Source organism: Chelonia mydas, chromosome 7 (assembly GCF_015237465.2).
Source record: "Chelonia mydas isolate rCheMyd1 chromosome 7, rCheMyd1.pri.v2, whole genome shotgun sequence".
Classification (NCBI taxonomy): Eukaryota; Metazoa; Chordata; order Testudines; family Cheloniidae; genus Chelonia; species Chelonia mydas.
Window position 1 is genome coordinate 11,544,684 of NC_057853.1, and position 16,851 is coordinate 11,561,534.

The 16,851-nt window shown below is 43.2% G+C and overlaps 2 long non-coding RNA genes across 3 annotated transcripts in view; both read left to right on the forward strand.

The window, feature by feature from the left end:
- LOC122466751 overlaps positions 1-9,839 on the forward strand; it is a 59,258-nt gene extending 49,419 nt beyond the window's left edge. Inside the window, exons 2-3 of the long non-coding RNA XR_006292514.1 lie at positions 6,069-6,162; positions 9,662-9,839. This is a non-coding gene — a long non-coding RNA (uncharacterized LOC122466751). The remainder of the gene's footprint in view (positions 1-6,068; positions 6,163-9,661) is intronic.
- A 1,896-nt stretch (positions 9,840-11,735) lies between these two features.
- The window catches only part of LOC122466697, a 62,902-nt gene continuing 57,786 nt past the window's right edge, over positions 11,736-16,851 (forward strand). The window contains exons 1-2 of one of the 2 annotated variants that reach the window (XR_006292421.1): positions 11,736-11,840; positions 12,550-16,278. This is a non-coding gene — a long non-coding RNA (uncharacterized LOC122466697). Of the gene's footprint in view, positions 11,841-12,549; positions 16,279-16,851 lie in introns of those variants that run through there. The other variant, XR_006292422.1, reaches the window with a different exon arrangement.

A 16,851-nucleotide genomic window follows, 5' to 3' on the forward strand; every position in this document is an offset into this window, starting at 1 on the left:
CGATTAGATTAGTCAGGCATGACCTTCCCTTGGTGAATCCATGCTGACTGTTCCCGATCACTTTCCTCTCATGTAAGTGCTTCAGGATTGATTCTTTGAGGACCTGCTCCATGATTTTTCCGGGGACTGAGGTGAGGCTGACTGGCCTGTAGTTCCCAGGATCCTCCTTCTTCCCTTTTTTAAAGATTGGCACTACATTAGCCTTTTTCCAGTCATCCGGGACTTCCCCCGTTCGCCACGAGTTTTCAAAGATAATGGCCAATGGCTCTGCAATCACAGCCGCCAATTTCTTTAGCACTCTCGGATGCAACTCGTCCGGCCCCATGGACTTGTGCACGTCCAGCTTTTCTAAATAGTCCCTAACCACCTCTTTCTCCACAGAGGGCTGGCCACCTACTCCCCATGCTGTGATGCCCAGCGCAGCAGTCTGGGAGCTGACCTTGTTCGTGAAGACAGAGGCAAAAAAAGCATTGAGTACATTAGCTTTTTCCACATCCTCTGTCACTAGGTTGCCTCCCTCATTCAGTAAGGGGCCCACACTTTCCTTGGCTTTCTTGTTGCCAACATACCTGAAGAAACCCTTCTTGTTACTCTTGACATCTCTTGCTAGCTGCAGCTCCAGGTGCGATTTGGCCTTCCTGATTTCATTCCTACATGCCCGAGCAATATTTTTATACTCATCCCTGGTCATATGTCCAACCTTCCGCTTCTTGTAAGCTTCTTTTTTATGTTTAAGATCCGCTAGGATTTCACCGTTAAGCCAAGCTGGTTGCCTGCCATATTTACTATTCTTTCGACTCATTGGGATGGTTTGTCCCTGTAACCTCAACAGGGATTCCTTGAAATACAGCCAGCTCTCCTGGACTCCTTTCCCCTTCATGTTAGTCCCCCAGGGGATCCTACCCATCCGTTCCCTGAGGGAGTCGAAGTCTGCTTTCCTGAAGTCCAGGGTCCGTATCCTGCTGCTTACCTTTCTTCCCTGCGTCAGGATCCTGAACTCAACCAACTCATGGTAACTGCCCCCCAGATTCCCATCCACTTTTGCTTCCCCCACTAATTCTTCCTGGTTTGTGAGCAGCAGGTCAAGAAAAGCTCCCCCGCTAGTTGGCTCCTCTAGCACTTGCACCAGGAAATTGTCCCCTACGCTTTCCAAAAACTTCCTGGATTGTCTATGCACCGCTGTATTGCTCTCCCAGCAGATATCAGGAAAATTAAAGTCACCCATGAGAACCAGGGCGTGCGATCTAGTAGCTTCTGTGAGTTGCCGGAAGAAAGCCTCATCCACCTCTTCCCCCTTGTCCGGTGGTCTGTAGCAGACTCCCACCACTACATCACTCTTGTTGCTCACACTTCTAAACTTAATCCATAGACACTCAGGTTTTTCTGCAGTTTCGTACCGGAGCTCTGAGCATTCATACTGCTCCCTTTACATGTGAATGTAAACCCAGTTTCCATGTGTGCTTTGGAGTATTTGGATATCAATCTTTGTCAAGCACACCCCAGCCCCTTTGCTCTTGTGAAAATTTGGTCCTATAATATTATTTAGTGTAAATTATATTTAGGTAGCACCTAAAGATCCCAATCAAGGATCAGGGTCCCATTGTGGTAGGTGCTGTACACACACGTAATGAAAAGACAGTCCCTGCCCCACTGAGCTTACCATCTATGTGGGGTATTCTTTTGCTAAGTGATTTAAAAAGTGGTTGCTCTCAGTCACCATGCATTCTAACTCCTCAAACTAGTAATAATATGACATGGTTTTGAAGGTCCCTTCCTCTGTGGTATCTGGGTGAAATAACATTTCCAGATAAGATGCATCATAATCCTCTGCAGCCCAGAGCTTTAAAGACCGAACATGAAGAGATACTGTGCTGAGAGCATTGAAGGTCTCCTGCCTCCTGCTCTGGTTTATTTTCAAAAAGTGTTATCAAATGCCTGTAACTCTGATATTAACTTGTTATTACTGGTATTACACAGGGTCTAGATGCTGTAACTGAGATCAGGGCCCATTGTGCTACAAACAGATAATAAAAGACAGGCTTTGCTCTCAGCAGCATACAGTCGCAATGGACGGCACAGACAAAGGGTGTAATGGAAAACATAGGCACAGGAATGTGAAAGGACTTGACCGGATCACGTAGCAGATCGGTGGCAGAGCTGGGAAAAAAATCCAGAGGAATAAATCCTCAAGCCCACTTCAGCTACGCAAAAGGATCAGAGTGGTATAAAGGGGCTCTGAAGCCCCCTGATCTGGACAGAGGAGGATTAGCTGGGTGTATGAACTGTGGATGACAGACATAAGGGTACCTTCTGAGGACTCCCTCACAAGCCCTGGTGAAGGGGCCATGCTGGGAGTGGGGCCACAGCCTACAGGGCTGCAGAGATTCTGGGCAATGGTGTGGCCCATAGGCAGCTATGGAGACTGCCATTACTTAGATGGGACCCCAAGGCAGTCCTCACTGCTCTAGGAGCTGTGGAATAGCCCAGAATTAAGAGGGTTTAAATCAGTTCTGAGCCATTTTTATCCTCACCTCCTCTTGGGCTATGAGTTCTGTGCTGCTCCTCTTAGACATGCAATGCAGAGTCTCATCACAGGTGTCCTGGTGCCCAGTCTGGTGCCACTATCCAGACCACCCTACTTCTTGACTTTGGGTGAGTTCATTCTTTTTGATGCACCAGTCAGAATAAAAAAATAAAAGCCAAATATTAAAATAAACAACGAGAGAGTGCTAGGAGAGCGCCAGGGCTGGTGTGTGTGTGTGGGGGGGCTGCAGTGGATTACAAGAGTATCCAGGGAAGAGCCAGAGAGGGTTCCAGATGTGGGAGTGAAGCCACAGAGTTTGGTTAGCATCGGAGCTCAAAGGAGCACTCTGTTCACGCTGCAAGGGGGAGTCTTGGCTTGTGTGTAATGTCTGTGTGGAAACTGTGATATTTATTTTAAAGGCGCAGCAAATCATATTAATTAAGCTAGGCCAGGAACTTGGAGAGGCATTCCCCCATCCAGAAAGCTCTTATTACTCCTGTAATTAGTAAGTGGCCTCCTCTAAAATGTCCATGTACTTTAGAAGCTGAACTGCTTTGGTCTACATGCTGGCAAGAATTAAACTGGAAACCAAAACGCCATCATCTTTTGACTAATTGCTATGGAAACTTTTCAGCAAAATGTCAAAACTTTAAGCTTGGCCACATCAAGGAATTAAAACCGAGAAAGTAGTTGACTGGTATTTTTTTTTTTAAATCCGCTCAGTAGAGCTAAGGGAAAAGACATCACCAAATACAATTACATGGGCCCCATATAGTGAAATTCATGCTCAGTGGGTTAAAAACCAGGCAGATTGTGTTTGTAAATATTTTACACAGGGCCCTGAGAGTAACAAGGGGAAAGATGGGTTTGTGCTTAAAGCTGTGATGTTAAGAGTAAAGTGGGGTCATGAGTCAGGCAGAAGGGCGGTATATAAAAGGCCTCATCCCATTGTAGTCAATGGATAGTTTGTCATTGACTTGGATGAATGCAGGATCAGGTAGAAAGTCTTTGTTCCCAAGTCCATGGGAGGAAACCTTCCCATTAACTTCAGTGGGATTTGGGTCAGCATCAACATGAGCCTGGTTGTCGCTATAATGCTGAAACACTGGCCCCTGTGGTAATCTACAGTGCAGCAGAAGGCACAATGATGAATGTCCATTAAAGTTTCTTCAGCATCGCTTTGCTGTGTTATTGGTGTGCCACAAACGATATCAACAAAGACTATAATTATCTGCTGCAAAGTGGCACTGACCTAGATAATAATTAGCCTAAGGAAATAATACTTTCAATTTTCTTTGTAAAAAAACAAAGGCAGTGCATCTTAGCTTGAGGTAGAAGAGAGGAAGGCAGCAGTGCCCAGGGTGAATTTGCCTTGTGAAAGGGTTTCAGTGTGCAGTTTCTATGTGAGAGCTGATTTAATGCCTGGAATGATACGTTTCTGCTCTTGGAATCTTACACCAAGAATTTGTGAAGCTTCCCCTTGAACTGAAAATTGCAAAAGACAGTGGGCCTGATTCTTCACGCCCGTGCACCTTGCATTATCATTTGCATCTGGGCACAATAAGTGTCAAGTTTTACACTCATATTTGAGATGTCTCAATGACTATATACATGGTGCAAGGCTGTGGAGCATCAAATACATTATCTACATCTCAGAGAGCTGTATCCTCTGTCCAAATGGATACAAACATAGACCCTGATCGGCAAACACACAAGCACATGCACAATTATACTCACATACATAATCCCTTTGAGTTAACTGAGACTACTGTGCAGAATTACCCATGTGAGTAAATGTTTGCAGGATTGGAGCCATAATTTGCTACTTATGGCATCTTAATGCACCCAAATTGACCCCAATTGATGCATCCAACTTTGAGCATCAATTATCAAGTAGAAGTAGGGTGGTGACTGATTGTCCCAAGACCTTGTTCTCAATGCCTGCTCTGTGGTGGTGATCTGAGTCTTTTCTAATTGTATGGGGATCTGGGGAGAGGAAGAAATTTAGATAAAACAGCTCCAAAAATCAAAGATTTTCAATTGTTCGGTTATTAAGAGAAGGATTAAAGTAAGTAAAGAATTTACAAAGTGTCTATTGCTAAAAAAAACCAAACCAAACCTGGATGAACATTAAATAATTAATAAGAAAGGCTGGTCTTATGGTTTAGGCACTTGAATGGGACTCAGGAGATCTGGGTTCTGCCACAGACTTTCTGTCTGCCCTTTTGCAAGTCACTTAATCTCTCTCTTCCTTAGTTCCAAGCTGTCAAATGGGGATGATAATATTCCTTTGACTGTCTTGGCTGTTTAGATGCTGTAAACTCTTACTATGTGTGTGTACAGCACCTGGCACAGTGGGGCCTCAGTCTGGGGTTGCGGTATCTAGCAGCCAGATTTTCCAAGGTAATGAGGTGCCTAAAATGCAGATAGGCAGTTAGTAGGATTTTCAGATGCCTTTTATAAACCCAGCCCCAGGTGCTACAATAATTAATACTACTAATAATTAATAGTCTGACCCAATGGCCTAATTAAAACCCCTACATCCTGAGCACTAGCCCACACATTGAACTTCCATCGTTGCAGAAATGTAGCTGGAAGAAGGGGGAATTTACGTTTTTATAGTTTAGTTGCAATGTATTGAAAAGCTACAAAACAACTCTCTGGCAGTCACATACACCAACCAATAGTTTAATCTGAAAGAATAAATGAAAGTTTTTATTAAATTGTTTCTCTGCGTTAGATGCTGAGGAAGACTTTTCAGACAGTCTTATCTGTTCGGTGTTGAACTCTAGGGATCCTTTTTATTGGCTCTTTGAGTGCTACCTTTTTCAGTGTGTGGTATGATGCCTTAAGTTTTTTTATCCCCTTAATTTACACCTGTTTTGTGTTAGTCTCGGGCAAAAATTGAAGCACGACAAAGAGAATTGTCATACTATTGTGATTGTGACACACAGAGGTACGGATGCTGATCAATCATGTATGGGTGGCTGGCTTGTCAGGTAATACAATTCATGCACACACATTTTGTTGCTGCAAGTGAGTTAAAATCATCATCGATTTGCAGGTGGATTAAGGAATGTAATAGCATTCCTTTGCTGAAAGCAATAAAGTGGGCCCATTAGCAAAGGCACGTTTGGATGGTTTCAGTGAGCTGCTCTCTTGGTCTCAATGCGTTGTGTTTTTATAATGCATGGGAGCATGGAATAAGGTTACTTTAGACACTGTCTGGAAATTTCACTCAGGTCTGCTTCAGGAGAGAGGCACCTTTGTAAAAATAACAGGTGTATCTAGATCATTTTGGTCATGGTATCTTCAAAGGAACAGACTGCCAGGCAAAGAGAGAACAAAATGACAAACCTTGATTGCTGTAATTGTTTCCCCTTGAAAAAACTGGGTCTCATATATAGATTTTGTCCAGTATTTCTTTCCAAATTAGGGACCGACCCTATGCGTGTGTTTATCTGATGCAGATAAGGAAACAGTATCTGGAACTTCAAAGAATGTAAAGTAACTAATTGCTTCTGTATATTTCATTTAATCACAGAAAAGGAGTTCTGTCCATGGGAGACTGGAGAGTCCATCAGAAAATATTGCAGTCGGGAAAGGACTAGCTACAATTCTACATTTATTTTAAAAAAGTAAGTCAACATAATTTCCATCTGATGTGAATTACCTCGTACATTTTAGTTCTAAATCAGCAGCATTAGCAAAGAAATGTTTGATCCTAGCAGATTTGCACCTTATTTCATTCACATACATAATGTTCTTCAAGTGAGCATAAAGAAGCACTGAAAGTTTTGAAGAAAGCTGGTTTAATAAAGAGGAATAAATATTATTTGTGAGAAGCCTTTTCTCCTGGAAAGAGAACAGTGGCTGCAAAGATGCCAATCAGTCTTATAGAAATAAGTGTTCTCTGGGGACAGCAGGAGAAAGGAAATGGTCCCAGGGGAAGACTGAGTCTTGGGGAGGGGAGGGGAGAGGAGAGGAGAGGACGTTAATGGGGGAGGGATAGCTCAGTGGTTTGAGCATTGGCCTGCTAAACCCAGGGTTGTGAGTTCAATTCTTGAGGGGGCAATTTAGGGGTCTGGGGCAAAAATTGGGGATTGGTCCTGCTTTGAGCAGGGGGTTGGACTAGATGACCTCCTGAGGTCCCTTCCAACCCCGCTATTCTATGATTAAGGGCATCAGGACCAGGAGCCTTGCAGTGCAAGGTGGAGCAAGGATCCCCTACTCTCTTTCAATCTGTCAATTAATCAAGACACAAACCCTCAGGAAAAACAGCACAAAAAGCTCCCTGTTCTCCCTGTGTGGAAAAAATGGAAAGGGACAGTTCATCCCCAAGAGGGAAAGGAGCCCCCTTTCCCAGTGGTGGAAGAGAAATGGACCATCCCTCCTCCCCAGAAGAACACTGTGAGGAAGGACTTTTTGCTATGAAGGTTTTGTGTTGGAGGTAATTTTAATTTGAAACATTTGGGGGCCAGGCCAGGTGGACCTGGACATGAGAAATTTAAGGGGTCTGCCACAAGGTACAAAAAGTTGAAATATTGAATTTTTTCATGCAATGAAAAATTCTGAAAATGCTGATTCAGAAATGGCAACATGTATTGTTTCATCTTGGTTCAACATTGAATTGTCTTCCTGAGCTGCTGTGATGCTTCATGGGAGTTGAATTTCAGTTGTCTCAAGCCCTCATTCTCCTCTATGAGCCAGGTTCCCCGGCTGGACTACATATCCCATGAGATGCTGTGGTCATGGGACTCCCATGATGCATCACAGATGTTCAGCCAGTGAGGTATCATGAGACAGGTATTCCAGCCAAGGAACCTGGCCCATTGGGGAGAATGGAGTCTTGAAGCATCCAAACTATAATTCCCATGAGACACTGTAGCAGCTCAGGCAGACACAGATTAATGCTGAACTGACCCAAAAAGTAATATTCCATTTAGGGCAAACCAAAATGTTTTGATTCCGGATGACCCGAAACAACAAAATATATATCATTTTGATTTTTCAACAAAAAAATCAAAACATTTTTGGTAAAATGAAATTTTCCCATGATTTAAAAGAAACCACATTTTTGATTGAAAAAGATTTTGATGGAAAATTCCCAGCGAGCATTAGAAGAAATATCTCAGGCATGTGCTAGAAAATCTGCAAAACTTTTTTTGGGCATAGATGTGTTCGTGACCTTCTGTTTGTATTGCTTTGAATCCAGCTGTATAGACCTTAGAATGAGAGAGAAGCTTTCATTAATATAATTGTAGAAACCTCTACAGAGAACCTGAAATAACTTTTCCACACAAAATAATGTTGTAATTCCAGTGCCTAATATCTCAGGGCCTTTTGGGTCTAGAAGAAAAGGTTATGGAAACTCTTCCTTTTGTTCCAGTGGTATTAAGTTCCCATTTCCAAGTCTTGAAGGGTTGTGACATATCAGATATTAAACATTTCATTGACACAGGACTTTATGGGCTATTTTAGGCCCTGAGCCAGTGCAATGTTGGGGGGAAAATATTTTATATTTGATGGAAAGAAAGTAACATCTCTCTGGGAAATATAAAATGTCAACAATTTTCACTCTGTACTGACTTAGACCAGGAGTGAATAATGGAAGATGAATCATGAAACATCACTGCATTTTTAATATTTTAATTTTTTCAGAAAGTTCCAATCTCTCTAAAACTTCATTCATTGTAATCTTAAATTAGAATCTGGGACTGTGTATTATCCCTGGAGAGTGATGTTACTGAAAATGATTGGTCCAAAAATAAATGCTTGATTTAAGAAAAGCTTAAAGAATTGCATTATGCCAAAATAGAACTGGTTGGTGGGTTATAGTTGGGTTTTTGCCTCTCTTTGTAGGGCTCATATGGCCAAAAGATTAGCTAATGACTGACTTAGATGATCTGAGCATGAAAGGCAGGAATGCCAACATTTCACTCTTGGAAGATGATACTTTCTCCAGATATTTAGAGGAAGACATTTTGTGGTGTTCAGAGAAAATTGTTTCCTGTGCAAGATGCTTGATGTTCTATATTCATATCTCTCCCTTCAGCCTTTTGCATAAGGGTTTTGACAATGAGAAATGAGAAGACAGATGCACATGACTGTGCCCACAATGTGCTAGGTGCCTTACAAGATATACAGATAGGCACATTCCTTACCCTGAAGTGTCTACAATCTAATGTTAGACGTGACACAAGTGCAGGGGTTAAACTTGGTTGAAACAGGTGGGCAGCTCTCACTGCACCAACCAAGAAGAATGTAGAGCAATGGACAGAGCACCAGGGAGAGGAAGGAGGCTTCCTTTCCTGTGATCCCTCCTCCCCACACTTCAAACCCTGCACAAATGAGAGCTATGTGTGTGTGTGTTGACATGATCTTAAGAGGGTGCTTGGTCCAGTGCACTTGTGACTCATCAGCTGCCTACTGATGGGCATCTGGGCCATTTAAATGTAGGGTTGCCAACCCTCCCAGTTTTCCCAGGAGTGTCCCGGAATCGGGCTCTATCTTCCGGAGGCTATTGAAGCCTAACCAGGAGATTTTAGGCTGCTAAAAGTCTGGTGGCGCAGAGGGGCTAAGGTAGACGCTCTACCTGCCTGGGCCCTGCACTGCACCTGGAAGTGACAGGCATGTCCCTGCGGCCCCTGGGGGGAGGCAGGGTGTCTCCAAGGAAGGGTGATTCCTTCTCCTGTTTCCCGCCTTGCTAGCAGGCACCTTCCCCAATTTCCCTGCTACCCTCCTCCTACTTCTCTCCCCACCCTTTTCACTCCTGAAAAATTTACAGGCATGAAGGGGTTGACTGTAGTAGTGTACCACAGCATCAGAGCTTCCAATCCATTATGGTCTCAGAAGGACACATATTAATGTAAAAGTCTTTGGGAATGAGATTGTGCCACAGACCATAATGGCTACAGAAAAGCTCCTATTATCTACAAGGCAGTGCTCTGCCAGTGAATGAGTCTGAAAGTATAAGGGGGGGAAACCTCTGAGAAAGCTCTGTGGTATGTTAAAATACAACTCATTGGAAGTAATATTATCTTGAAAATATGTTGGTTGGTTATATTTGGTCCCAGTGGAGAAACTGATGTGCTGACACTTTTACATTTGAGTCATCGTCCCATTTCTTTTTCCAAGCTCCGCGGGACTCTTTGCCAGTGAAGGGCGGCCATAGACTTTGAAAGGAGGAAATGAAGAGTTTAAACTAATATTTGTGGACATTCCATAGAAGAGAGTTGGACTTGTTAATGAGTTCAAAGCGAGGGCCAGAAGAGCAAGCAGAATTCCGGCATATTGCAATCCCAGCAGACATTGTTTAGCAATTACTCTTCTTTAAGAGGTGCTAAGTATAGATATAAAAACCCTATTAAACTCTATGTAAATGAAATAATTCATCCTGCTATAGCGTATTATTCCTTGCGTGAAAACATTTGAGTTATTATAACTGTTATCCTATATCAGCCATAGAACTATGTGATTCTTAGAGTCTCAGAGGGCTGTTAGACTTCAAATGTTCTTTCCCACTTGAAATACAATTTGGCAACTGAACTAATCATAAGCATATCCATGAATACTTTCCTACTAGAATCAATGTACTTGTAGCTTCGACATAAAGCTCATAAGGTGCTATATAGAAGGCACCACTGAAGTGAATGGGAATTTTGCCCTAAGGCAGTGAACAAGAAATATGGAAACAGATGACAACTTAATGACAGGCATGGTGGCATATCGAGTCTATGAAATGCATGCAGAAGAGAGGCAATGACATGGGTCTCAGTGGTATCAAAAATATTAATCCACCCAAAAGAAGAATCAGGGCCTACAGAAAATGATTTGCTGCTGTGAAAGAAAGAACTGTAGAAGCAAAAGGTCCCAAGTATGTGTGACACAGAGGTCCATTGGTAGTTCAGCAAAACCCAACAGGCCTGACAAACTCACTATACCAAATACATTGCTGTCATAGTATTTATCTATAAAGAATGTTGTGTGGGGTATCAAATTAAAGTTGGTGACACACTGGTCATTAATATCACTGTGAAATGTATGTATTAACGCTATATGAGGAATTACGGACACTTCCTGATATTATGCTTTAAAGTTTGTAACCAAACATAGGGAGAAACAGGTTTTCTTTCAGAGGAGGGAAGGTAGTTATCTCCCTGCCTGTAATGTATATTTAGCAGGGTGAGTCAAATACAATGGGAGTTAAATTTGCAAGTGAAGTAAGCAGGAAAACAAAGTTAATGTGGGTGTAAAAGCAGCATGGCGCGGGCACACTGGAGAACCAGCCACAGGGGAGTGAATCTCCTCTGGGGTACACTTCAAAAGGATTCATTTCAAAGGTTTGCTGGGCTATAAGAAGAAGGAAAAAGAACCCCTTTGTTATCTATTTCACTGAGGAACACGCTTGGCGGAGGGGAGTGATTTGTGACTATTACGGATCCTGGTTTGGACTGAAAACCAGCAAGCTCTGCAGACAGACTTTGAGAGTGAGTAAACTGCGTTAGCCAAAAGATTGTAGGTTGCTAAAGTTACATTTAGTCTCTTAGAAAGGTGTTATACATTTGTTTTATTTGTCACCAATTCTGTTTCTACGATCCTTACTCAGCGTCACTGAAATCTGGTCAATAAATGTATTCTTGGTTTTATTATAAATTCATGTGAGTGCTGCAATATTAAGTTGAGTGTGAATCCTCAGCTTCACCAAACAGGCTGATGTGTGTATTGTCTCTCTGGAGACAGTGAATTTTGGTAATTTCTGTGAGTGTTCAGTAACAGGGGCTGGGTACTACAGGAGGATGCTCTTCAAGGGGGCTCGGCAGTTGGCGTGCACCTAGAATTAACCTTCAAGGTGAAGTAAAGATTGGCAGAACTTCTGAGGAAATTGTTTGAGTGGCTAACAGACTGCAGTGATGGGTAGCTGACACCCAGTTTAACACCAGCCAGTCTTTCTCTCATTGAGACTGGGAAATGGGGTTACGAGTGACTCATAATATTGGGTGCCTTGAGAAAGCATCACAGTATGTGACACCTAGATTTCTATTACTATCTATTATGCTTCTGACAACTCCTTCTTGATGCTGCCTACCTCGATGCATGCTGTCTCGGCCACTAAATGGTTAATAGAGAAACTGATAGCCTGCTCAGCTGGGGCTGATGGGTGGCCTCACAACAGCTGCAGAGATAAAAGGGCTGCAAGTCAGAAGGTGTGATGACCGCCAGAGAGACTGAAGGGCTACTGGGAAGCGACCCTTCAACAGCAGACTGGCAAGAAGCTGCTCAGGAAGTCAGCTGTCCAAAGTGGGAGAACCAGGAGGTGAGTCTGGGAAAAGCCTACGGAATTGGTGAGAAACAGCCCAGAGAAACAGCAAGGGACTGGGAGGAACTGGTTCCAGCTGCTTCAGTCAGGGTCCCTGGGCTGGAACCCAGGGGAATGGACAGAGCAGGATTCCCCTACTGTCTATGGCAGAGGGGAAAGTAAGGACTTTAGAACAAAGGGGTCAAGATCCTGTGGGGTGGCCTGGAACTGTTGATCCTTTGCTAGGCTCCCAGGACTCCTGGTTCAACAGATTCTTTATTACCCTGGAAGGGGAGAGACTATTAAAGACCTGGCTGGAGACAGAACAGGAAACCAGCAGGCACAGAACGAGATGATTATCGGCAGGATGTGGCAATACTGGGTCAGACTCAGCTCAAAACCCTGCATAGCTGTGAGAGGACGCAAGCCGGTGAGGGTAGTTGCTATTGCTTAACTGAGATTGCAGCGTAGTAGTAGGACAGTTGATGTAACTTTACCTGGGAGATGCTGCTGGTGAAGCAATGGAATTTGCATGTTTTTGGGAGGGACTAGACTTATGTCCTATTCTAAACAGACTGACAAAGTTTGCAGCAACGGGGATTGTCCCCACTAGAGTTCTTGACCCAAGTGGAATGAGAGGCTGTTAAATAATTGTGAAAGGGCAGAACACTAGTGTCGTACAATAACCTGTGCTGCTAAGCAGCTGGGATGCTGTGTTTTGTTGCAGCTTTTTCAAGGTGTGTCACTTCATTCCTGCTGACGATGACTTGCAAAAATGAAGCCTGGCGGTCATGGATTCATGAATCAGTGTCTCCAGGTCTGATCTCAGTAGGATGAGGTACAATTTTCTGGCCAATTCTAGATAGAAGGTGGCTCCCCTCTTCATCCTCCTGCTTATTTGGATGTTAAATAAGAGGCATTCTAAAGGTGCCCTCAACAGTGTGTGTGTGTGTTTGAAGCACTTCACACTTTGGCGCTTCACACTCTTCATCAGGTGCTTATTTCAGTTTGTCACTGAAAAAGCTTGAGATGATTCTGATTATGTTCGATATCAGGAAGTAGTGAAGCTGGGTGATACTGATGCCATTTCAGCTTGTGTTGTCTCACCATCCCTACCGAAAGCCTCATATAGATGTTGAATCACATGGGAAATAAAAGTGAACCTTTTGGGATTTGCAGATGAAGGCTCAGGAGATGAAAGAACAATTACTCAGGACAACCCCCTGGGCTCAATCGGAGAGGAAGCACTTAAGCCACTTCAAGCCACTCTTATTCATGCAGCTACATACCACAGCTTGTATCAGTAGGCGGTAAAGCATTCACATACCCCTACTTGGTGTCTTGAGTCTGTTTGCACAATATGGTGGCAGAGTGAAAACTCCGCATCTGGGGAAAAAACTGCAACAGGAGCGAAAAATCCCTCTGGAGGAGAGAGAGCTCTTTTTGAAAAGCTGATGTAAACCCTGAAAAGCAACAGACTGTGACCACAAATGGTTTTTCCATTGGCAATTATATTAAGCAACTTCCTTTCAGGACCTAAAGCACAGTATGACTCTTTTGGCTCTACTGAATTGCTACAAGAATCAGGTTTTTTTTTAAATTTAAACAGGTATTTCACCCAATCAGATTTCCATTATGAAAATTCATACTTATTGAACATGCGGAGAAAGGGCTCTAGTGAGCCTTTACCATGATAGCAAATGTTGAAAGGACAGAACTGTTAACAAATTTCAGAGGCCTCCAATATATTTTTCTGGTTTTGTTTTTACTCTATTTTTGTTCCATTCAGTGTCGTTCAGGTCCCATGTGTGATTTGTAGTATTTCATCTAAGACCGTTCCTAAGCTATAATTAAGCCCTGATCTAGCAAAGCACTTAAGCATATGCTTAAAATTGTGTCTATCTGCTTAGTTTGATTGTGGTCTTAATACCATTATATTTCACCATGTAATATTTCATACCTGTTGGTACATGTGGGTTTTAGGGTTAAATTTTCAAAAGTGACTAATAATTTTTTGGGTGCCTCAATCTTTTGTTGCCCAAATTGAAATATCTTAAAAGGCCTAATTTCTGGAAAATACTGAGCACTCACCTTCCTTAAAGATTTTTGAAGCTGGGGATCCAAAATCACTAATTACTTTTGAAAAATTCGACCAGGACCCCTATACCAAGGCTCCCTGAATACACATTGCTATGGCCAAAATGTTTTGTTGCTCTAACATGACCAATGTCATGTGATATAATGCTTTGCATTGAAAAAGCAGTTGAACAGAACTATAGGGGTCTGAACTTGTAGGGATGAGCACTGCTTGATTTCTTCTTTATTGCCTTCTGTTAGCTATTATTGCTTCCTTCTCTATGAATGAGCAATGCCTTTCATAAGCCTTAATATCCTACATTTCTCATTTCAATGCTGTATGCATATTTCATTGGTAATCTTCCTTTGTTAGCTCATCTTGTAGTATGTATGTGGCATTAATGTTTTCTTTTCAGTGCTTTCCAGACCGAATCCAACACAATCTCTGGATATGCAGCTATTGTTTAAATCAGTGGAACTGAACAAAGCATTCAACAAGTCTACACTTAACCTGTAAGGCTTTCTTGCAATGCGCTAGATCAGGGTCATAGCACTAAGTCTACATTAGAAGTAGAATATTTATACAAGAAAACCATGCCACCTGCGGGACACTGAGGGATTCTGCTTTTCTCACCAAAATGTTTCACAGTAGTAAAATCACTGAATTACAGATTGCACTAATGTCCAGCTGAGCTAGTTATACCTGTATCGTTTTGGGTAGTCCAACAGCTCTGAGATTTATTAATTGATGAGTTCTGATAGCATATTGTTGAACAGACACGGAGGATCGCTCAGTTTAGGCTGGCAAGCTGCTCAGTGGAACACAAACTACTGCTCCTTTACAGAAGGCAACATGTGCATCACTTGCCTAGGGTCATGGTCAGGCCAGACTTTTTGAGGCCATGGTGTGCTGACTAGCAGATTAGCTAGCTTTGCCCCCTAATACTTTCCTGAGCACCAGCTTGGAATCCTGGCCCAGCACTGGATGCCTAAGAGGGACCCTATGAATAGCAACCAGGCAAGATTTGGCCTCTTCTAGTGAAGCACACCGGAAGTCTTGACTCCTAGGTCAGTGACCCTGCATTGACTTACATCAGCTGAGAATCTGGAAGTGTAGATAGGGTCACAAAGTGCTGAATACGGAACTTTTTCTTTGCACTCTTAGATGCCAGCAAACAATGCCAGGACCTTAGCTGCTTTTTCAAATTTAAATCGCCTCCAAAGGTACCTTGCAAAACCATGAGTAGGAGCAAGGCTGGGAAAGGATCCCAGGGGAGCAAAACAAACAAAGCTAAGGAAGAAGAGAAGCCTGTGCTGCTAAATGCCCACCAGTCTGCCTTCTAAAGTCATTTTTCATCCATGAGTCGTATGGTCAAATAAACCTGCAAATCAGAAGCATACATTCCAGCCTGTGGGCATGTTAAACCCTTTGTGTCATTGACATTGTGTCAGCATCGCTACAGGTCCTCCATTTGTAATCCTTGCCCTCGAGAGTGGGGAATGCTATTGGCGTTGGATTGTTGATCATAAATCATAATTGCATCAAGCTGATCTTCAGTGGTTCCCTGGACTCCATTTCAGCATGTAACTGGCAGGTGGAAGAAGATGCAGAACAATTTTCTGCTATTAATTATGTCAGAGATATTTTGGATTCTCCTCACTGAAGGCGCAATTATCCGCTGCAGTAGAGCGGAACTTGGTGCAGATGAGGGAGGGGAGGCTAAGGTGACTTGATGCTACCTTTCCACCTGCCCTAGTCAGCAGGGCCGGCTCTAGGCTCTTTGCTGCCCCAAGCTCTGAGAGCACGACTGCCCAAGTAAGCGTGCCACCCCCCGCATACCCCCCCAAAAAAGAGAGGTGGCCGGAAGGCCGCCGCTGGAATTGTGCTGCCCCAAGTACATGCTTGCTTGGCTGGTGCCCAGAGCCGGTCCTGCTAGTCAGGGGCTGAACTGGTCCTGGCTCAAGAGACAACAGTCCTTATGCAGCTCTAACTTCTGCTGGATTATAATAATCTCCCAGGGGCCATTGTGTAGCATGGTGTAACATGATGTCCTTGGTGTGTCATCCGCAACTGAAATTGAACCAAGAACTTCCGGATCTAAAGGCATGAGACTGTACTGCCTGCACTAAAAGACCCAGCTCTGTTAGTTCAAAGGCTAGAGCAGACTCTCAAACCTTTGGTCTAGCCACTAAAAGGGGACAGAGCTACGCTGTGTAAGCATGGGCTATATCGACATGGATCACGAGAGTGCCATGAGCTCCAGCTGCAGCCCCATCTGCTCATCACATACTGCCTGTGCCTGAATCCCCATCTGCCATTATATGGGAGCTTTAAGGTCACTTTGTACCACTCCAGTGCAATAAAGCAATTTTAAGAGGATCTGGACCTGAGAACTATGTCCATTAATTTTTATCCTCTGTCCACCAGGTCACAATCCAGTTGTAACTTTTATTAAATGTAAAATCTCCCTTTGAAATGTAGGTGCCTAGTGGGCCAAGAGCAGTTAGCAGGCACTGACAGATCAAGATAATAGATAAACTGCTCAGTCATATATTGTACTTGAAAGCTACTAGGTTAATCAGAATACAGTGTCCACTTCATATCAAGCAATAGATGTTGGGGAAAGTTAAACCTCCATTAAAACATATTTTTCTGCTTCAGTGAAGGAATGATGATGAAACTTATTTTGTTTTTTAAATGCGGAGTTTCCTCCTCTTTGTCTCCATGATGCCCACAATGTAAATTATGTTTTGCATTTGGTGCTAGAGGACCTGATCCAAAGCTCCTTTAAGTCAACGGGAGGCAGCTCAGAGATAATTCTCCTACCCTGTTTCACAATTATTTATTACAGTCATGGCTAGGAATCTCAGCCACGGACCAGGCCCCCACTGTGCCAGGCACTGCACAAACACAAATAAAAAGATGGTCCCTGGAGTAGTACCTGACAGCATG